Source organism: Calliopsis andreniformis, chromosome 5, assembly GCF_051401765.1.
Source record: "Calliopsis andreniformis isolate RMS-2024a chromosome 5, iyCalAndr_principal, whole genome shotgun sequence".
NCBI lineage: Eukaryota > Metazoa > Arthropoda > Insecta > Hymenoptera > Andrenidae > Calliopsis > Calliopsis andreniformis.
This window is the reverse complement of record NC_135066.1, coordinates 7,447,213-7,470,458: the sequence shown is the minus strand read 5'-3', so window position 1 is coordinate 7,470,458 and position 23,246 is coordinate 7,447,213. Positions and strand designations below refer to the sequence as shown.

The 23,246-nt window shown below is 46.2% G+C and overlaps 1 long non-coding RNA gene across 1 annotated transcript; it reads left to right on the top strand.

Moving 5' to 3' along the window:
- The first annotated feature begins 6,909 nt into the window (after window positions 1-6,909).
- LOC143179234 (uncharacterized) lies at window positions 6,910-8,368 on the top strand. The gene is made up of 2 exons (XR_013001921.1): window positions 6,910-7,021; window positions 7,650-8,368. It is a non-coding gene; the product is annotated as an uncharacterized LOC143179234 (long non-coding RNA).
- Window positions 8,369-23,246: the final 14,878 nt, after the last annotated feature.

Genomic DNA, 23,246 nt, shown 5'->3' with positions numbered 1-23,246 from the left:
TCCACGCCTTGGACCGTCTGTTTTCCGCAAGTTGCGGGACGGAGGGGCGTTCGTTTCGGCGGGGAAACGAGCATCTGGTATTAGGAGCGAAAAAGGGGCCAAACTCGGAGGGAGCCGTGCGTGGGGTGTGCTGAAAAACGAGCCCGACGAATCGACGAGCCTATCGATTTTTATGGTTTGTGTAATTTACGTGAGTCACTCGCGCTCGCCGTCCCATACGCGTCGATGCGCGTTTCATTCGAACGGGAGCGAACAAGGGCCGCCGCTGAATCCCGCTCTAAAAGGATCACGATTCGCGCCGATTTTTTAATTACATCCCCCCGAAACCCATCATACGTGGAAATGTTTCAAAACTCCGCGAGAGCTAATTCCCTAAATGGCGAGAGAGCCGAGGCGGACCGCGAACAATGGGCTCCCTAGCGTTCGGAAAGAAGAGTTCCTTCCTTCGATGCGAATCGATAACGGGGCCGAGTCGCGGTGGTCTACCGCTTCTTTCGCCCCTTCCGCTCGTAAACGGCGAAACGGAGGCGAGGAGAATAGCCGCTCGTCTCCGCGAAACTTCCTTCACTTGGTCAGTGTCCGTCGAAGAATGGGAAATTCTACTTGTGACTTCTGGAGTTAGTATCGCACCTTCAGCGACACACAGCGTATACATACACTGGCTTGCATAAGTATTTGGACACTTCGGTCTTAAGTTGTGAGCGTTCTTCAAGTAAACACTGTACACATATACGTTACTGTTGTGCTATAAGCTCACAAGCTGACATTATTTGAGTGCTTAGAAGATACAAAAAATTCGTTTATAAAATCAATTTAGGAACTGGTAACTTAAGTTTGGTAAGGTCAAGAACCGAGGGCGCTGCAGTCTTTATACAAGCTCACAATTTGATACCAGATAGCAGCTTGTGGAACATAAGACACTTATTTCGAAGATTAGTTTTTGTAGCAATGACTCCAGGTACAGTTTCTTAAAAAAAGGGTCATATGAAGTGAAAGAATAGTTACAAAAAGATATTTCGCTATTAAACCTACACTATACTGTGAAAGAATAATCTCAACGAAACAATAATCTCCCATTGAGCTTGTATCAAGACAACGTTGTACCTCTTAATCTGGAAAAATGACACTCATACCTAACATCAGTTCCTGCACAAGCGACTTAAGTTATAATTCCCGAAATCAAGGATCACGTAAAGTGAAAGAATAATTCCAAGCCAACAAGAGTGTACACCTCGAGCTTCCACCAAAGGCGACACAGTCACGCGAAAGAAGTCTCAATGAACCACTCATCTGCCATCGAGCTTGCATCAAGACTACACTACAACCCCCATCCGCGCGAAACGCCTGTCGAATGACATTATGTCTCAGCAATGATCGATCCGATCGATCGATCGATCGACTAAACGCCCACTCCTCGCGGGCCAGCGAATTCGCTACGATGGGAGGGTGGCGAGTGGACAAGTTTGGAATTTCGTAAGCGGCGGCAGGGTTCGACGAATGCTTATCGCTCGATGACATTCGGTCTTGCATGCTCACACTTGAGCCACCGACAGGACGAACGGGTGTGTCCACGAACACAATGGGCGCACACGTTTGCACCGCGAAATACAGCGTGCGCGGGGAGCGCGCGGGGGCGGCGAAAGGGGGACAGAGAGGCAAGCGAGCACGTAGCCCTGTGTGGCGGTCGTTACACACGGCCGTAATGCACACGGTATCGATCGGTGTTTTTGCGCCGTATGACAACTCGTTATGGAACACTGATCGAAGCGCGAGCACAAAGTACACAATTACGGTATGCTCACGGTGAGCGCGCCGTCCTCTGAAAGGAAGAAAATTGACGAAGAGTTTCGCCTTTTCGCCCCGCTTAATTCTCCTTTCCAGTCGTTTCTTTCCTCTCCCTCCCTTATCGGCGAGGGTCTCGAGCTTTCTTCCTCTCGGAAGGAAACGGGGAGAGGGCCAGTGCTCTGTGTTTCCTCGACGAGCCTCGATCCTCCAACCCCCCTTCGACTTCCGTCCTCTAAGGGTTCGTCGACGAAGGAAATATTAGCCTGACGTTTTCCTGCTGATTTGACTTTAATATCGGCACTGGGACGACATCCGCTCGACGTCGTGGCTTCGGGAGAAAAGAGCGCAATGAAAATATTTTGTTAGATCTGCCGGGAACGATATTAGCGCGCGAGGAACACTGTGGAGAGTGGAAAAGCAAAGACGCGATAACGTGCTGCGCGACGTATGATAGGGCCCGTCTTTGGTGCAGAGGAAAAAACTTGTCGGCCCACTCGAGTGGATTGCGTTACGCTTGAAAGACCGCGAACGAAGCGGATGAGCTGGATAGATATTGGGGGAGAAAATAAGAGGAGAGACAATAGTGTGTTGATTAATAAAATAAGCTGGGTTAAATAATGAAGCACCTTGGGATCAATGGGACGATGGATTGAGTTGTTTACTTGAAGAAAGTAAGGGGCTCCATGAGATACTGCTGGGTCGTGTAATTTGTAACATGGAAATGAAATTATATGTAATGTGAAATGTAAAAATAGATTAATTAGGTGGAGTTTTAATTAGATGGATTTTTCAATATTTATAGACTTTCAAAATTCAGTTTTATTCAGTGAAAACAGACACTATCTTCTTTTTCTAGAGTCATTTAAATATCGTACACTAGATTGGAGGATACCTATTTTTGTTCAAGTTATCAGAATAATTTTTCATTTTTTTCAGTTCTAATCGCTTCCGGTACTGGGTACCAGCTGTCAAGATCCTGTTAGACATGACGGTAGACAATGTTGTGTAACTACACCATATTATAATTTTAAATACAGTAATATCCCTACTTACACTCTTCCGATTCACACTAATTTGCATCGACACACCGTCTTATTAGAATTTTTATGAATAATTAACTTAATCTTCATAATACAAAATTTTTTACTTGTTTATTCATACTCGAGTTCGATTCAAACAAAACATCGCAGTTAACTTTGCATTTACAAGTACATACATATTTCAATCCGAAATTAATAGTTTTATTAATTTTACCCAGTACCATGACTACAGTGTCAAAACATGAATCGAAAACAAGAGATTACGCTTAATGTTTTCCACATAATAACCATTATTGTAAAACAAAAAGCTACTTCCCAATATAACATACAATATACAATATAATCAGATCTACTTGAATTATGCCGAATATATTCACAACTAATCGAGGGACTCATACCAAAAACAATTATTATCTTATTCTTACTCTTACAAGACATTCGGTTCCTTCAATTCTCCAACAGAGAAAGAACGCGGGGTACTCTGCAAAAACTTCCCAAACAGCCTAGCCCCGAGTTTAAAAAAGCCTCTTGCTCCCACGCAACAAAACGGAGAGAATCAGTGGGTGGTTGGGCGCAGCAGGCTCGCTTATCGATTCGGTTTTCTTGTAGCCGGATGACAAGCTAGGGTAACCGGGCACGCTTAATCGCCGCCGCATAGGGGTAGGTTCGCAGGGCAGGTTATGGTGAATCGGAATGCAGGATTAGTCACGAGCAAGCTTGCCTCTGGGTAACGACAGCTGCTACCACCATGCACCGTCGCCGTCATCAACGGCGACTATCGACGCTATTAACCGACGGATACACCACCGGCACCGATGGTTAGTGTCATCTACATTCTACACGGAGATTCTCGCTCAGGTAACGCCGACGGTCCGCGTGAATACGAGGGCTTCCTCTTTCGCGCGAGCTACGCGACGTTGCGGGGTTTCCGACCCTTTCCGATGGATCTTCGAGAACCGAACGTGAATAGCGTTCGACGTTATCGAACACGCTGCCATCCCCTCCACGGAGCTTCCACCCTCGAAATTCTTCCCAGGATTTATCGCGCGTAAAGGGGATTACGCGGAATCGCGTTACGCGCGCGGGCCTATCGCTCCTTCGAATAACGATTCGCCTAGCTTCCATGATTTCTGGGGGCTCGATTTATGGCCTGCCATCGCGTTGCAACGTAGGGACTACAATGACAACCTCTAAGGAGGAGGAGCGCTAAGGAATGAATGTTCTAACAAGGGTTGGTCAGCGGACTCGAATGTGTTAAGGGAGATACTGCTTAGGTAACAAAACTTTTGGGTAATAGAACATTCGGATAGTGAGGGTCAGAATATAAGAGGATTTATTGAATGTTAATCTCGGACTTGGTATTACCCTTCTTCGTAGACAGTGATTGTAGTGGAATGGGGGTAACAAGACCCTGCTCCCTTACCAAACAACTGTACGCTTATTAGGTATACTACAGAGAGGTCTACCCTCGGTAGTCATCACTATCAGATGAAGGAGCACGGGTAAATTAACCCTCATCCAAACAGAATCATTGTGCAGGGTCTGGTCGACATTAATTGACCCTTTGGCTGCAAAGAAGACTTTTAGGCGAGATTCTAAAAAAAATGGAACATGCAGCGTCCATCTTTCAGAGTCACGTTTAGCTTCTTCGAAAGAGGGCCCGATCATCTTGACAAACAGCACCGTTCCCCTTATTTCGATTCAGGAATAGCTGAGAGTACGAGCACGTTCGACAGCTGCACCGCGAGTGAGTAGCCTCTTTACTGTTTTTTCCACGAGCTTCCTCTCCCGTTTTCTTTCGTCCGATGCTCCTCTTCGGTTTCGAGACTGTAATTTAGAGCCGTTTCGACATCGTGTAATGGAAGGCGAAGAGAGGGCCGCAACACCCTCGACTGGCGTACCGCGATCGCCGCTGCGACGAGAGGGGGCACGAAACAAGGGGAGCCATCAAATTAGCACCGACGAGTTATAGTTGCTAAAGAACGAGACAGACCGGCGCGGCAAGCGTTCCTCGTAGGAGGGTTGGTCTGTCGTCGACCCTCTACGAGTCGCAAGAAAAAATATCCTTGTCGAGACACTAGGCTCTGTGCACTTCTAATCGCGCTTTTCGTTGGAAATTCCTTGGAAGCTCTTTTCCAAGAAACTGACTGCTGACTGCGTGCACTTTTCTCCCTTTGGTTACTCAAACGCGAAGGCAGCTGTCGTTTAAAGGTCTTGTTAAATCGTCAGAGGCATTTGTTTAGTTGTCGAGTTGCTTCAAGAAACTAATGTCATAGTATGGGGGTTGACAAGTCATTGATTTCAGGGACACGGCTGCGATAATTGGAAGATGTGTGTAGATAAGTCTGATACCTTCAAACGAATGATATATTTCATTAGTGTATGAGTCTAATATACTTATTAGGCTAGTATACCTGGTATCTGGTACTAATATACCTTACTAGTATATACTGGTATATGGGAACCTTTTCTTTTTTTTATTAGGGGTAGCAGATGCTACCCTCATTGTCCCACCACCGTTCTCGTCATATATCTAGCACCATTAGACTACTTGCTTCGGGTACATGGCTAATATAGTTTTCATGTGTCTGCATTTCGGCGATATACGTTTATATTACCCTGTACAAGCCAATAATGGTGAACTGAAAGGAAAGCTAGAAGAAGAGATTGACAGATCATGGTTAATTAATATCTTCGAGTTTAAGAGGAACCCTCCAAATTCACTGTACGGTGTCATATTTGTATTGTAACTTAAATAACTTACACATGAATCTCATTCGATCATTTCTACACAGGGTAGAAATAATAGCTTAGTTAGAAATAAACGAGATGAAAAATGATAGTAAGAGACGAAGCATTAATTTTAAAAGAACTTGTATGCACTCAATTTTTATTGAGTAAGACAACTGATAGACAATTTTTTTCAAGCATGACAGGCAGGCAGTGACTCAACTAGTCAACGCCAATACTGCTTTACACAGGCACGCTAGAATATTTTGGGTCGTATTAAACCAACACGACCATACTTTTCGGCTATACTAACCATACCTTCAAGTGATATCAATCGTTGAAATATTACTGAGCAAAAATGTCGTAAATACGACTTACTATTGCCAGGCCAAAGCGCCTTGAGCGTCTAGGGTGCTGTGGTTTGACTACGTCTAACCGAGCAATTGAAACCAGAACAGCCGAAGTCTTATTTTTTGCTTGTGTATGCACCCCTGGATTACACGTAATAACCAGTAGTGGCGCTTGGTCCCAGATGTCTAGAGGGAAGCCACTACACTGACCCTCGTTGGGCAAGGGTTAAGGCAGGTCAGTGCGCAGGAGCTCGAAAGACCGGAATCTTGAACCCCGTAGCCTCCTTTCGTGTTCCGAGTTTGATGAAACGGGCCGATGCGACGTCGTCCCAAAGACAGGAGCAGGGAAGGGACAACGGAAGAGGGCGCCAGGTGGATGATCCTCCGAAGACGGTTCGAGAAGAGCTAAGAAAGGGCAGCTCCAGGCCAACCGCTGAGACTGGGACCGGTCCGGACCGGACCGGCCGCTGGAAGACCGAACGGGGTCCCTGGAGGGAAAAGGGGGTCGAGGAGTTGGAAGGGCAGGTTGGCCCAAAAAGTCGAGCAAGAGTCGAGGAACTTCAGAACGGACCAAGGACCGACGGCGGTTTTCTTGCCCCTCCCTAAACCACTCGTTGCCTCGTCCCTCCGTCCTTTTTCTCCCGCGGGTTGGCCCTTTCGTTCTAGCCACTCTACCGTCCTGTCTCTCTCCCTCTGCCGCCGACTTCTCGTCCCTCCTGTCGCATCTCGGTCTGGCCGAACAAGCGCGTGCAGGTGCGACGAAGAGGGCAACGCGCTGGCCCAGCCGCGATACGAGGGGACAGGGGAGGAAGACGGCACTGACCTAAAGCAACATGGTCGGCAAAGCCAGATCCCAAAGCGACAAGGAGAGAAAGAATGCATCGGGTTGAAAAGAGAACACCGCGAACCACAGAGGGGAAAATTAATGGCGACGAGCGGACGATTTTTTCCGGAACGAAGGTTCGATCGAGATTTCGTGGGGACGCGGCCGCGATCGAGCTACTTCGATACGGTTCAGAGGAATTCAGACTGGACCTGCTTCTTTTTTACTGGGAGGAGAAATGAGGGAAATAGTATCGTGTATTGGTTGAAATCGATTCAGTCGGATCGTATTAAGTAAGTATTCTTACGATTAGAATTGGCATTATTAAATTTACGACTGAAAAGATCTATGGTGATGTACAGGACGACCTAAATTATGATTCTGAGATTCTAAAGTATACTGTCTGAATAAAGTATACTACTGAATCACTCTTTTGAGAGTTGGTTTCGCACCACAAATTTTACTGAAAATTAATGATCGTACATACAAGCTCGCTAATAGCTTTTCGAATACATGCACCTCCATAGCCATATTGTCAAATTAGCGTCTTGCACTAACATACTATTTTAGGCACGTGCTCTACTCCATTTCTTAAATTATTTTCAATGACGAAGCATTCCTTACACTGCGCTGTCTTTCACACTTCTAATAAGACTACATTCAAATCTGCTAAAGTTCATACTTTGAAGTCTTTGACTGAAAAACTTATATTCAATGTGGGTCAAAAGTGTTCCAACACCACTATTCTTCTCGCTGTACGAGTGTCCTCTATCTAATTATCAAATTATTGAGTTGAGTTATTAATCAATTCTATTTTCTGAAATGAAATTATTTTTTCTATAGAATATATTACACATTACGTTTGACTTTAATCTAAAATATATTCGCTATGATTATTAACAGTTTCTTATCATTTTTCAGGCAACTTATCAATTTCTTGAAACAACAGGTGAACCCTACCTGCATAGGAAGTCATAACTCAACGAAATACACAGCTACTTGCTCATAGTAATAATGAATGATACCAGGATCGCGTAGAGACACTTTACATAAATCCAAAACCGAGAGACACATTGCGCATTGCCACGATACATGGCATTCCCAATCGTTGCCGAGCGGAAGTCCACAGTTATCATCGGCTCCTCTCTCTCTCCGAAATTATCACGCTCTTCTCTCACGCATCCTTGGTACGCATTGGAATCGCTGCGTCGACGGGGAAACGTGTCAAGGTGACGAAGGCGAAACGAAGGGGTGAAGTTTCTTTCGTAAGGAGAGAGCGGCGATCCCCGCTGGGAACGGAAGGGCCGACGAGGTGGACGCATTGTTCCGGCGCGGCAGATGGCGCCACCTGCGAGAGAGCGCAACACGCAAGGGCCACCAGAAGCGGCGCATCGCCGGTGCAAATAGAATTTCAAGAGTTGCACATTAAACGCTTTATGCCGCTGCCGCGCGCAACCTTTTACGACCTCGCGGCCCGTCTCTATGGTAATACGCCGAGGAGGACCTTTTCAAAGCCGCTGCGAAAGTAACGCTATCCCTCTCTTCCCGCGAAACTTCAGCCCCCCGGATAAATAAAGAACGTTCTCAGATTTTATTTTGCACCTGGCAGGGAGATGGAGACTTAATAAAATCCTTGGGCGTCATGAGCACAGTGTTATCTCAATATATCCAAGTTCGATGGTGGATTCATGTTTCCTTGAAATTATTCTTTCGAAAAAATTGGATACTCGAAATCGAATACCACCCCTGTTTTAAAGTAATACTTTGAATATTTATTCTAGAATATTTTGTAGTTCGAGGAACGTCATACTTAAGTAAGAGGAAACATCTAAATTCGGGTTAAACGTTTCTCCTTGAAATAGAAATTGATAAGACGAAGAAATCTGGAATCAGGCCGGACGCTCTGATGACCCAGTTCGACGGAGGCTGAGGGAAAATGGATGTCCGTGTGTAGTGGAACTGCAAACGTAGCAACGGTCGTCTCGGTGGTCGTCTAAAAGTGCAAGGCTCCTGGTGCGCGTAATTACCGCGCGAGAATGCACGCGGTGCGTCAGGTGGTTGCGGTTGATCCTATCGCGAAACGCGATTAACCCCATCGGCGAGGAGCTCGTGAAATTTCGATTTCACGCTGCGTCCGAGGGGAAGTAAAACTTCGCGACTTTAAATTTTCGCATCTTCTTTACATGCGTGGAGAAAAGAATTGGTTAATCCTTGAATCCTGTTCAGATCAAGTTGATACGAAATTTAACTCTAGTCTATATCATTTTTTATGAATAAGAGTTCAATGTACAGAAAAATCATTGGCTTTCGATAATACCTACATTCTCATGTAGAAGAAAGTGTCAGTTACATAGAGGAAACATCGTTCAAAAGAAAATCAAAACGATTCGATTTAACACGAGATTTTACTATTTCCTTAATGACGTTAGGACGGAACTGCGTTCATCAGCGAAAACGCATTTACCTCTGAAAAGCCTCTTAAGATTTTTCCAATGCAGTTTCATCCTAAGAAACCCCTCATCAATGACCAGTTATAGGTATCTTAAACAAGCATTAAGATATAGGATTAAAGTACATTTTCGAATGTATATTGATCGAAGTTAATTTTATTGTACTTATATATGACAACTATTTGAGTAGCGTAGAAGGGTTAAAAAGAAATATTCATAACTTGGTGGCTTTCCCTGGGCCACACTGATAAATTCGGTTTAATGTTTCTTTTTAAGTATAGAAAATAAAATCTATTGTGTAATCTAAACTAGTCCTACATACGTTAATCCAAGGTAACAATAAAAAATTATTAAATTTTGTTTCAGGTTTATTGTTAGTGTTTAAATTATATGGTTAAACTATATATGTGACTTATATGTATGGCTAAAGTGTGTCTGACGCAGGGACTTATTCTACTGCCATAGCTAACATACACCCACAGTAGAATAAGTCGTCGCACGAAATACATTTTTTCAGATGGCTTTTACCAATTTCTGAACTCTTTGAGGATGATACTGTGCATCGTACGGACTTCCACTTTTTCATGTGCGATTATTAGGCTGCGGATATTTATGCAGATTCCTATTTTGATACACAAAATTAGAGAAATAGAACCTAATTAAAGACTTGTTTCCCCCTTCAAATATTATAAAATGTGCATATTTCTCGATAATTTTTACATTTATCCATATTATAGAGATTCTGTCCCTCCTTTCACATTGAAATTTCCCATAATGCATAAAGATCCGCAGTCTAGACATCATGAAATGCGCATATCATACGGCATACACCGCGCCATAGTTTTATTTCAAACAATTTGTCTCTATGCTCTTTCAATAATCATACAACTACCTTCTACCCTCTAACTTCTCATTAAAGAACCCAAATCTTCGAACAACATAATTTCCACGTCCTCTTTCACAGTGCTTCTGCAACTGGCAACGCTCCGTCCTTGAAAGGTTAACAGACGAAGGCCCGATTCCATCTCCGCGCATTCAATCGAGGACTTCCCAAATCGAGATCGATGAGATTTATCTTGCCCTGGGATCGACGGAAGACGTCGCGTGCAGACGGCCGTAACGACCGTACTCGGTCGCTCGGCGAGGTCCAGGTTTGCGTGGAATCGCGCGGAAATAAAGCAAGAAGAGGCGCGTGGTAGGAAACCCAATATCCCGCGTGCACACCGCGTCGCGTCCGGCCGATCTACATTCAGCCCGTGAAGTACGCGTCCACAGACGCTGGCTAGAAAGAGGAGCGACGAGGGACCGAAAGAAGAACGGGCGAAGAGGAGGAGGCGGAGAGGAGAAGGTGCGGCGCGGCGCGGCGCGGCGCGGCGATTCTCTCTCGCCGCGGCGGCTCGGCGCGTACATACGAACGGCGAACTACTTTTTGCCGATCTTCTCTGCGTACGTACCGGCTGCTCGGGCCATCCTTCGCGCGCAACCTCCTCTTCTTCCTCTCTTTCTCGCCGCGCCTCTTCTTCCTCCTCGAGTCGTTGCACTCCTCTCGGGCCGGCGGGGCCTCTGCACCCGATCCTGCCCGCCGCCCGGCTTTGGTCGCCGCTCTTCTATTTCTCTAGATTTCAAAGCGCTCAAACAGGTTTCAAAATCCCGCCCGCGGAAAAATCTCGCTCCACCCGATCCCTATCCCCCCGCCCCGAATCCCCTTTCCCGTCGTTCCTTCCTCCTCGCTCGCCGCCGTCGTCCGTAGCCCTCGGAGCGTCCCAGCGACCTCGCTGGAGGCCGTAAATCGTCGATTCGCCGCACGCCATCGGTCAAGATTTCGTCGTGCAAGTCAACTCGTCACCGAGACGCATTCAGAACGCTCCATTTCGAGTCCCTGCATTTTACCCACTCAGGAGCGAGACGTGGTCTGATTTGTTCCATGGGTTTCCAGCGATTCCAGATTTAAGTGAATCAATTTTTTGGGATGATGGAGTGCACAGGTATGCCAAGGGTAGGTAAACCTATTTAAGTTTAATACCTGTGTTTGATGTACACATTTCATCGCGACTCTTTGGTTCTTGTTGCCAGTATTACGTTACATCAAATCACGGTAATAACTGTTTACTATAATAATGGATATTTAATCTACGATAACTTGAATCCTAGTTGAAGTTAAGTAACCTATTAGAAACTAATTCAGAACCTGCGTTGACCGTCAATCGGCGTCAAAAAGATATAGTCAATATATATGGCTAGGTTAAGAATTCTTAGTCTTCTAGTCAATTAATTTTTGTATTCCTTTACCTTTTATTCTTACTTCTCGCTATAACTCTTCTGTATCGCTCATTCCTTCCTCATCTCTCCTAACCTTATCTTCTTTTTCTGTTATTTTCCTTTTCCATCTTCTCCAGCTTCCTTATTTTCAATCAACGACTTCTTCCTCTATTTTAATAGCCTTGAACTTCTGATTCCTATATTTTCCTCTTCTCTTTCTTTTACATTTTCCTTTAATCCGTTCATGTACATGTTTTCCTTATGATCCCCCTGTTTTTTTACTTCTACCTTCTCTCTCTCTCTCTGAGTCCTGTAGTCAAAGAGAAAGTATATCGTAAATTATCGTGAAATGAATAACTAATTATGCAGCAGACATCGTGCCGCATTTTCGAGTCTCAACCACGGGACGGCGATCGCTGACAGCGTCAAAAATCCAGGGGAGAGAGTGAACGAGCCCGGGGGAGCGAGGAGAGGAAACAACTCGAATTTAAGCCACATGCATCGCTCTGGCTTCGTATTTAGGTAGATAATCGGCTTACCGAGGCGGTCTGTCGGGCAGCCCACTTTCAGTGTTCCGTCTTCGCGATGCGGTTGCTGGTGCTTCGACCTGCACTTTTCGCGCGAAAATCGCCCGCGCGTTTTGCGCGTCGCGAGAGCATCGGCTATCTCCAACAGCAGAAAATCCTGGAGCAAAAAGGAACGATATGGTATTAGTAAAAGAACCTGCAGCTTCGTTCGTTAATTCTTTGAAAAATTTCAACGCAGTTCTCCACTGTTTTCCTAATTTCAAAATCTTCCTCGACGAGCATCCGACAATCCTTGCCGATTCGAAGGGGTCGTATGCTCGAGCTGCGTTTCCATTCAGTTTCGAAAACTCGCCGTGTCACAGGCGAGGCTTAACCGTCGCCTAATTCGATTTCGAGGCGGGCATTAAATTTAGGTGGTTTCGAAATTCGATTCCGGATCGCGACAAGCCGAGAGAGAACGGGAAAGAACTTTTCGAGCGGGGAACATTCGGAGATGTAACGCGAACGTGAACGCGACAATTAATTTCCTCGATAATGTAGGTTCACGGTGGCCGAACGCAATCGACGCGATTCACTCGCCTCTATTTACCCGTCGTCTATTTGTTAGCGATAGTAGCACCGTTATTAATATACAATTAAGCGGCTTATTCGACGCATGTAACTGCAAATAGGGTTACACGTGGTCTGATCGCGCTCGCCCGACTATGTATTGTGCGATCGCGTTAAAATTTCTACCATCGAGCACGAGGCGGTTAGATGGGGGCTATTAGATATCGAATAAACGCGAAATCATGTACAATGTGTTTGTGAAATTTTCGGTACGTACTTGTCTCGTCTATGAAATTGTTCCAGAAACCATTCGAAACGTGAGCAAAATTTATAGAGCAGTGTTTCGCTACCCCTTTTGAGTTGCGAAAACTCTCTTTTATGCTAGTTAATTACTCTTTCTTTATTATAATTCTACCCCGTAATATTGTAATAATGTAACATAAGAAATTGTAATGTAGGAATGAATGAGTACTGAAAATTTTTCTAATGAAATTTCCTATAAAAACAATAGTAACTAGAAATACCTATGACGACCCCCGAGAATACTTGACGATTCCCTTGGGGTCGCGACCCGCAGATTGGGCACCCGAGGTTTAAAAAGAACGACGTCCTCCAAGTATCCACGAGACGATCGCATTCGAGAGGAGAGCTCGAGCATCAAGAACGATTCGCAGATGCAAATATCGGCGTGCATTTTTATGCGCCACCCCGGCCGATCGCGCACAGTTAAGCTTTTGAGCCTGACGTTGACTTGCAGATCGCGGGCTAGAATCTGAAATGCTCGGGGGATCGCCTTGCGTCGATACTTTTGACGAAAATTGGTCCTTTCGTTAGAAGACGATGGAGAGGAGAGGACTCCAGAACGATACGGTTAATTTGGCGAGGTCGGTCGAGTGTCATCGAGGCGATCGAGCCCGCTGTCGATCTTGGCAGAAGGCAGGGGCAAAGGGCAGACCAGAAGAGAAGAGAATGTTTCGTCGTAGTGACGCAACAGCGACGCGAAACAGTTTCGCGCGGTGATCGACGATCGAGCGATCGCTCCAATTAGCGCGAGGATATTTGCGCTAAAATTACGGGCAGGCCTCGGCCGAGGCGAAACCTACGCCCAACCGATGGGTAATCGATACAAAAGTCCACAAGGGTTGGGCCGCCTTAGTGGCCCCGCGTCCTCGCTCCCTCTCTCTCCCTCTCTTGCTCCGTATTACGAACGTGCACACAAACGCGTCGGTCGCGCTCGAGTGCGACTGCACCGTCCACTGAGAGCCGATTTGCGATCGCGTCGCGGGCAAAAAAAGCCACGAAAAGGGAAAAATCGTCTCTCCCCCCCCAGCTCTTTTTCCGCTCGGTCGGCTATCGTAGAAAATTTAACCCTTTATCGCGTCACGCACCGTTTGCGGCGTATCGGCCGTCATCGGATTCTTCGGCTCTCCTCAAAGAGCCGCACGCCTCGAGGGCGACTTTAAATATCGGCGCGGTGATTTTTTTTTTCACGCGAGACGTGTTTTTCGATGAAAGGGTTGCGCGTCGTGGCGGACGCGCGCGCGATCCTCCGCCTGCTTTCGCTCAATTTTTTCCCCTCCGTTTGAGACGCTAAAAAAAGGGCGGAGATAGGAGCGAGATGGGCGACACTGCGGCACAGGCTCGCCTCGAAATCCGAGAGCGCGGCCGCGGCGGCGCGGCGGCGCGGCGGCGCGGCGGCGGCGGCGTGACGCTCCACCGCGCTCATTAATAATATTTTTACGCATATTACTACGTGCTTCCGGCCAAGAGTCCTCTCTGCCGGTCTGCAATTGGGCGCACGAGCGACAATACGTTCTCGGTGACGTGCGTGCGTGGACTCGTGCTTTCCGGTTATATACCGGGTGCTCCTTTTCGACCACCCGTGCCCCGCTCGTTCCCACGTTGCGCCCCGCGCTCGGGCTACGCGCTCGGGCTACGCGCTCGGGCTACGCGCGCGACCGTGGACGCTCGGTAACGACGCGCTGGAAACAATGACGGTGGCAATGAGAAAATAGCAAATTAACCCGAGCAGCAATCCGAACAATGATATCGAGCCAGACTCGCCGGCAGACAGGAACTCCCCCGGCACTTTTGACCGAAAGATTTTGAAAAGAAGACGAAACCAGTGGGAATCGCTTCGAACGTTCTACGCGAGACAATCAACCGTTTCGAGCCTCCCCGTTCCTAATGAGCAGCTATTTAAGATTTCAGATTTAATAAGTGCCGCGGCGAGAGCGAGGGAGAGGAGACGAAGCCGGAAGGAGGGGGAGAGTCGTCGATCCCAGGGAATGGAAGAGCGGCGAAATAAAGGCGTCCTTTTAATGGGCAATACTAATCAATGAAATACGAAGCCACGGGGAGTTGGAGATATGCGTGCGGAGTGAACCGGGGAAAGAAGCAGAGAGAGAAAGAAGACGGACAAAGAGGGGAAGGGAGAGAGGAGAGGAGAGAGAGAGAGCGAGAGAGAGACGGTTAAACGTGGTCGTGCAAACAAAGGGGGTATGCGATCGCGCTCCTTCTCTCCCTCGCTGCTCTCTCTGTTCCTCCCTGGACGGAACCCTCCCCTCGCAGCCCACCTTCTTCCCTTTCCGCGTGTACACGTACGGTACGCGTTGCACGCGTGTAGCCGCGTCTTCGTCGGTCGGTGGCCGCGCGACGCAGAGGGCAGGATATTTTTCAGGATGGGATATTTAACGCGTTGGCCAGGTCAGTAACCCTCGGGGAGCCGGGGCCCCGCGATTGGCCGGCCTGCTCGGCGTTCTGCCACGAATTCCCGGCCCCTCATTGGCCGAGCCGGGCCCTGGACCTACACCAACACCCTGCGTGCCACGCACGTCCAACGTACTCCGCGCTTCGTACCTACGAGTACGTTTCTCTCCGTACGTTCCTACGTTCGCCCGCGCCTATGCACGCACGCTGCACACGCACTAGACGCACGCAACCAGCCAACCGAGCACGCACGCACGCACGTACGCGCGCGTATGTACTGCCTCCGTCTGCGCGTCTACGCGCGTCTACGCGCGTCCGGCTTCCACGTACTGCGGCTGCTGCTGCTGCTGCTGCTGCTGCAGCACCGTGTTTCTGCGCGAGCGAGCCGCAGCGAGCGCGCCGAGCGCCACGCGATGCGACCCGCTCCGAGCTGACCACTTTTCAACCCTTTTCAACCATTAGTTATGGATACTCCAGAGTTTGGATGCTGGGTCGAACGAGGGGGCTGGGCGGACTCTGATTGAAGCATGTTGTTGTTGAATGTTTATGAAATTGACCCTCCCTTGGTAATTTAAGTCGTTAATGGTAGGGAGAAACGGTACAGGTCACAGAGTCTCTTTCGAATTTATGTTTTTTGGTTTAAATATCTTATTTGAAGAAGTGATGTGAAATAATTTGAGGTATAGTGAATGGTGTAACGAGAAACGAGTCTATAACGAGGCAATATCGCGTAAGTGACACTAATACTGTTAAAATGATACGTAAATATGTACTTCGGATGGAATATGCAGTTCATTCATGCCGAGAAATGGTTAACTTATTTTTTATGTTATTTTAACGATTTTTCTAAATCGTTTATACGAAATTTTATTTCATCTTAATTAGACTTTCTATGTAGTTTCTACTGTAACGCTTAAACAGTTAAGAATCTCCAACTGCTACTAATACAGATCATGGCTAAAGATAATATCTCTGGCAGTAAGGCAAAATGACCTATCTCACATTTTCAACAAATTCGAAGTAAAGCCTTAATTCAGATCTAGCATATAGAATTTGCATTTTCAAAAAGGAAAAAGGTCATTAAAAGAACTCTTTTAATTAAGAATAAGGATTAAAGAAGACATAAGTCGATAGAACACTATTAAACCTGAAAACTATAAACGCTTATATCTCAAAAACAAAAACATGTGACTTAAGTCATTTTGCCTTACAACCACAGATATAGTCTACGCATTGCTGCAGAGTGCTCCAAGTTGACGAGGAGACTACAGATCTCGAGCTTGAAATTCGGATGTTTTATTTTTAAGAAATAGAATAACGACAAAGGAAAACCATCAAGTAAGGTGGTTTCATGCGCAGAATGGGCACACGGCCGTTTCATGACTTTCGAATGTTTCACGCGCTCGTATCTGAAATTACATCGGGCCAGGAATATCGTGTCGTTATGGATCCGTGCGTAATTCACGTGCCGCTGTATTACCGAAATTACAACGGATGATAATATTACGATGCATTTCAATCGCGAAATCCCCCGGCACTTTTGCAAGTGAAATCCCGCCGATATTAAATTCGCATCGGGCCTGCGGCCGTCTGTGTTTGCGCTGCGTCGTGCCCGCATTAAATTGCAAGGAAACCCGTCCGTGGCATCCACCACGGAGCTTTCCCAGCCCCGGCGCGATACGAAATTCAGCAGGGGCCGAGGACCAGGTGTCTCTCGCGCGTTCGCCCGAGAAAAAAACGGCCACCGCTCGCGAACGTTTTTGCGCGGCCGCTATTACGCCATATCGATTCGAAAACGAAACCAGAGAGATACCTGCTGTCCGGGGCTGTACTGTTTCCAACGATGCTTTCATGAATAATTGAGCGCGCCGCGCGGGGACGCGATATAGCTTCGTCGCTGGAACCGGTTAATATTTATTTCATCTTCTTGACTCCCTTTTGCCCGCGCCCGAGTCGCCGCTCAAGTTTAGCCATTGAAATTTGAGGCTCGTGTGCGTGACACGTACCGATCCCCTCCGATATGCACACGATCTGCGTCTTGTTTCTCGATAGAGCCTTGCGTTCATTTTAATAGCCGTGGCAGAACTATATTTAGATAGTATGCTTAAAAATCGGTGCCGTAAATCACTCCAACCGGTAATCGGAGTTACTCTTGAGGAATCGGCTCGACAGGTGTTTATAGCGGCCCAGAATCATTGAATAAGTACTTTAGTAACTTAACCCGCTATTGGCTATTCGGGCATCTGTAGTGCAAATAGTATTTGGATCCATTCGGGCTTCAGATATCCTGTGAGAAGGACTAAATCGTAGTATCGTGATTGATGTAGTAGATGTGTGCAGAATCCTTTTACTATTGCAATTATTATTATTATTACTAACTGGCTTGTTACTATACTCTTTGTTATTATCATTATTATCCTGTACTTTAATATGTAGTTGTAACAGTAGTACAATATTGCGCTGTACTCTTACACTGAGCTAAAATTTCGCATAAAACGCTTTTCAGTGAGGTGATAGTTCCAGAGAAGAGGTCCAGGCGGTCAGGAAAATAATTAGCAGAGTTCACAATGAGGTGAATCGGATTAAAACAGCCATATTTTGTTGTGATGCTTTTGGGGCAAAATAAAATATTCTCCCCTTTTCTTTAGTGGTAGGTACATAAATGTTAATTTCCTGTAATAGCGTAAGACCATTAATATCATTTTTGAAAACATTCAAGAAGCGAAGTTAATCACTTTGGCTCATAAACAGCTCATATGTGGATCAAAATCACCCGACCTTTCTAGACAGACAGAACCATCAGTCCACCTGTCGTTAAACTTTCAAACAATAAACGTCTCTGACCTTTCTTTCCCTCATTCTCATTCCCCGCAGAATTAAAAAATATTCCAGACAGCCTCAACGAAGTCAGATAAAAAAAGAAATGAATTTCTCCCAGCTCAGAGGGTCGCACGACTCCCTGAACGTCTAGGCACACTCGCAGAATGCAGGTTCCGCAGTGACTCGGCGCGTTTATCGCGATCGCGGGGACGACGCATCGGCGGGGCGATAAGGTCGAGGAGCAAACGGTCGTTTAACGAAACCCGTATCGCCGGTTACGGGGTTAAGACAGGCAAAGGTATGGTTAAGGGCCGTTCACGTCGGCGTAACGGGCAGGGAGCGAGTGAGAAGGAAGCGATGCGTCTGCATGCACGCCGCGGCGAGGCATAGGGATAAGCGGCGAGAGGGAAAGAGACGACCGCGTTTGGATGTAGGCTACCAGAGTCACGACCTTCTTCCTCTTCCTCGCACGATCGCTGCCTCTCCGCCCGCCACCTCCACCACCCTCCTCCGTTACCGAGTCGGTGCTCTTCCTTTTCTTATTTTCCTAGTCATTCCCTTTCCTCCGGTTTCCTCGCCGCTTCTCCGGAAGTCGGCGTCCGACGCGCGGACGTGACCGTTTACGGAATATGACTCGGCTGCGCGCAATTGATTGCTCCTGACCGGTTGGATCGTTCCGCGGACAGATATCTCGGCTCGCCGAGTCGCGATCGAGCTCGCGCGCGCGCACGGACGCTGCTAATTATCGCCGACCGACGCACGCTTTACGAGCTAATACGCCGTCTGACAAGTAGAAGCGTCGCGAAGATTTACGACCGCTCGCGAGAGCCCGCCGACGAAATTAATCGTTTCGATCATTTCCAGAAGCGAAGATGGAACGGCACTATCCCCCCCCCCTCGACCTCTTCTAACGTCTTCCCTGTTCGCGCAAACTGCAAGGTGTATAGCCCTGTTTAGCCTTCGGCTTAGTCATAGCAGTGAATCGTAAGTCTCTTGGATCACGATGAGGGAGGTGTGTTAGCGGAGATGTGTAATTCCGGTGCAATGGTTTTTGATAATGTTATTGAAGCGATGAGAGCAATTTTGCTGCTTGTATCGTTATTTGGAATATTTGCATGACAACTAGGGCAATGAGTTAAGACAGCCATTATTAATTGTAAAGTTAGAGAAATTCCTTGGAAACATAGGTTCAAATTGATATAGTTTCGACCTTTCTGGGATTAAAATCATAGTGTCACAGGCTTCCAAGCGAACGTTCACGTTGATCCATCTACTATATTAATGTTCGTTCACGATTTAATATTCCCCATACATTCTCTTCATGAGACATGCCTAAAACGCAATCGGCACGTTACCGCGAAACAAACTTTCTCGTGCGTATCGGCGAGATCTTAATTTCCATGGCTCGCACCTGAATCTCGCACCTAACTCGGTTGTAACCTGATTTCCCCCTACCATCCCCGCGAACCCACTCCCTCTCGAGAGACTCTGGCCCCTGCTTCATAGAGCAAGTCCAAGTGCAGCGATCGTTGTACTGGCGTCTAGCTCGCGCTTGGAAAACGAATCCGTTCTCGGTCAAAGACGCCGCCTCACCCTCGTCGCTCTTTCCAGCGGCTCTTTGCATCACGTGACTCGTCGCCCTTTCGACCCTGATTTCACTCCAAAATCTAAACGTTCGTTTTCGTCAGATTTCAGTTTCAAATATCCTTACTATATTTTCTTATAACGTGTCTTCTCAGGGAGAATAAAATTATATAGGGTGATTAGTACCTACTTTAGGAGTTGAATCTACACACTAAAATGGGTAATAAATATAATACGAACGTATCTTAGTTCTCGAGTTATAATCGAGAACTAATCTCGAGTTATCTAAGTTAGTGTTGAGAACTCAGATGTCAGTGAGACGACACTGGGGCTCTAATTTGACCAATAAGGAAAATGTGTGCGTGGTATCGTTATGTGTTTTTCCAGGAAGCCAATCAGACCTACTGATATCTTCTGCGATTCCGACAATACATAAAACATACTATGGCGGAATTACCTACACAAATGCTTCCCCATTAGGTAGACTTTCTCATACCTACCATTTTTCCGAAAATAGTCATTTAAGTATCCTTTCCTAGAAAGGATAGAAAGGACCCCTAACTTGACCTAGCCATTCGTGCATCCCCGTGTCTAAGATAGGGTCTATTATCGTTGGGCCGCTCTGATTGTGAGTGGATGTTTCCTTCTCTTTTGTCCGTCGTTTTCTCTTACATCAGCCACTGCTTCTTCAGGCCCGATACTCTTTGGTGTTGCCATCTTTTGGATAGACCTTTTGCTGCGCGTGTTGAATACATAATCGATGTCCCGTTAGCGAGAACATAGAAAGGAGGGGCTGCAGCACTAAAGGATTCCAGGCCTGAGGAAGTGGTGGTGGGTGTGGGAAAAAATGGCAGACTGAAGGAAAAGGAAAATTTGTTCCTTGCCTCAGATAGATAGATAGCTTTACTGGTGAGTCCACTAGCAGGCCAAGGACAAAACACATTCCTTTCCTCTCTCTCTTTCTTACTAGGGTAACACACAGACACGTTGATTAGTATCACCTGTCAATTACTCCAGTTTCCAGATTCACACCCTGAATCCCGAATCACCCAAATCACACCCGATGTGCATTTATGGATCGCCCAGTATATCCCCCACGTGTAGCCAAACATTTAGATACCAACAGGCCAGCGAAGAGTCAGGAGCGTGTTGTCTGGCCCTCGAAGCATCAGCTTCGAAATCGTGACGTTTACCTCGAGCTCGTGCGAAATGCAATAACGATCCGCCACGGCAAAGAGGAGCGTCTTTTGTCGCGGAAGCGCCGCAGCGTGTCCTTTTTCGCGCGCTCCTTCTCTCTAGGAAACTCGCTCGCTCGCCTGACCGCACCGTGTCGGTTTAACCTGGCCTTTTGAACGGCGCAACGTGCTCGCCGCCGCTATCTATAGTACCTGTTCACGCTGTTCGTCCAGCTGAGCCTCTCTGGCCGCCCTCTCCTCTCAAGTGGCACTCCGCCCGAAATTCAGTTTATTCGAGTACCGCCGCTTTAAGCCCGTCGACTGTAATTACGCGCGAATTCACCTCAAAGGGTTTTTCCGCTTACTTCGCTCCCGCCCCGAGGAGAATGGACCGACCGCAATTAGGGGATCGAAGTTGACCTATCGATGAAGCTAATTCGCGGCCCGCCCGGAATTTTAACAATCTCTGCGGACGCGCACAAAGGGGCTGCTTTCCTCAGACGTGGAGCCTGACCAAATTTTAGAGGAGGGGCACTGCACGAAGGCTCGGTGTTTGGAATCTTTTATTTGGAAGAAAATTAAATGAGCAGTAACGACGGTCGATCGTGGACAGACAGAGGGAAGATTAGTGTGTACGATGGGGTTCGGCGAAAGCCAAGGGGATGGGTAGAAATGATACGCAAAAGTGACCCCTCCAGGAGAAATTTTTAACCTTCTCATGAAATACACCCCCAAATGTACTAAGTAACGTTAAGAAATATCACAAGGAACTCTTATTTAAAAAATTATTTAAGTACAATTTTTATTTTATATTACTATTTCATTGGTTACTAGGATAGTAATGTATTTCAAATTAAAGTAGTTTATTATTTGTTATTTTGTTTGGAATTTATCCTTTCTTTGATTTTACTATGAAAATAAAAATTCTCTATAGCTGTATGGTACATGGAACTTCTATTGCAAAACCACAGGTCAGCGAGAATTTTCATAATCGATATATTAAGTTACACTCGGTTATGTAAATTATTTGGAAATAATTAATTTGTTAAAATAACATTGTAAAATGTTACTGAATATATCATACTTCAAATAAAATGTTTCTATTTCAGTTGGAATAATTATTTGTCTCCTTTATTTATTAGTTACATTACAAATAAAATTTGTCCAATTCTGCAGCTGCTATTTTAGATAATTTAAAAAAATAATAAATAACAGTTCTTCTCATAGGTACTACTGTATCTTATCATTTGGCGGAATACAACACCTCTCTTTCTGTGACATCTAGAGGGTGGGAATTCGTGCACACCTTCTTCTATAAATTAATAAATAAAAAGAAACCGCGGTGCTTGAACTTTTGAGTGATGCAAGCCATGTACTTTGACTAGTTCTTTGCACATGCTTTATGCGGAAATTCTGCAGCTCTATCCTTTATTACACGCTAATGCTTATAGGTGATCATTACACAGTCCGGTTTGGTCACCTGAACGCTTATAGACTTCAACATTGATTAAAGTATTAATAGGTCAACGCGATAGTAGTATATTATCAGTATAACGAAAAGGAAACAACACTAGTTAGTGAAAAAGGAATTTGCATTGCTTTTGAGTTTGGAATGCATACCACAAAAACCTTGTTTTTTTTCTTAACAATGTGTAAGTACAGTACAAATACAATAAGTACAATAAGCAATTCGTACCGAAAAGGTTAATGCCTTAACACGGCACCTGTGGCAGACCTAGTTTAACGTTACTTAAAACTCTGTTTCAAGATCTGGTTGCCACTGGCGTCATTCTACGTCATTTTAAAATATAAATATAAACCATTTTAATACTATACTGTTGCAGTAATTAGTTATATATTTGTAAACTGTACGTAGTAACTAGCAAAATAAACAAAATGTTAATATCTCAAAAAAGCAGAGTTTTCGAGTCTGTCTATACGTTCAACCCTTTCCCATCCTCAAGAATAAAACACGCCACCAAAAAGAGGCCACCCATTTCGCTGTCACTTTCTATTCCTTTATTACATTTGTTGATTTCATAGCCAAGAAGCAACGACAAAATCCTCCAGCCTTCGCGCACCGTTCCCCGACCTTAATCAAAACGTCGCGTGACCTAAAATCGCTGTCTCGATCTCCTCTGTCAGAGTCTGGTACAGTCTGCACGGGGTGAAGGGGGTTCAGTTCTAGTGTATAGCCACGTACGGCCTGAATTCTTTCTCGTTGACGGGAGCGCGAGTGTGCACATTCTCCCGTCTCGAGAGGTCCTACAGCGGAGCCGGCGATGGCTAGAGAAGAAGGTAGGTTGGTGGCTTGTTATCGCACCTTCCCTTACCCGGAGGGAGGATTAAGCAGCAAGGGAGACGGAGGCAGTGCTTGCAGACGGGTCGAGATGAAGCCCATTACAATACACCGGCACATAACATCGACCCTCTATCACTCCGCCT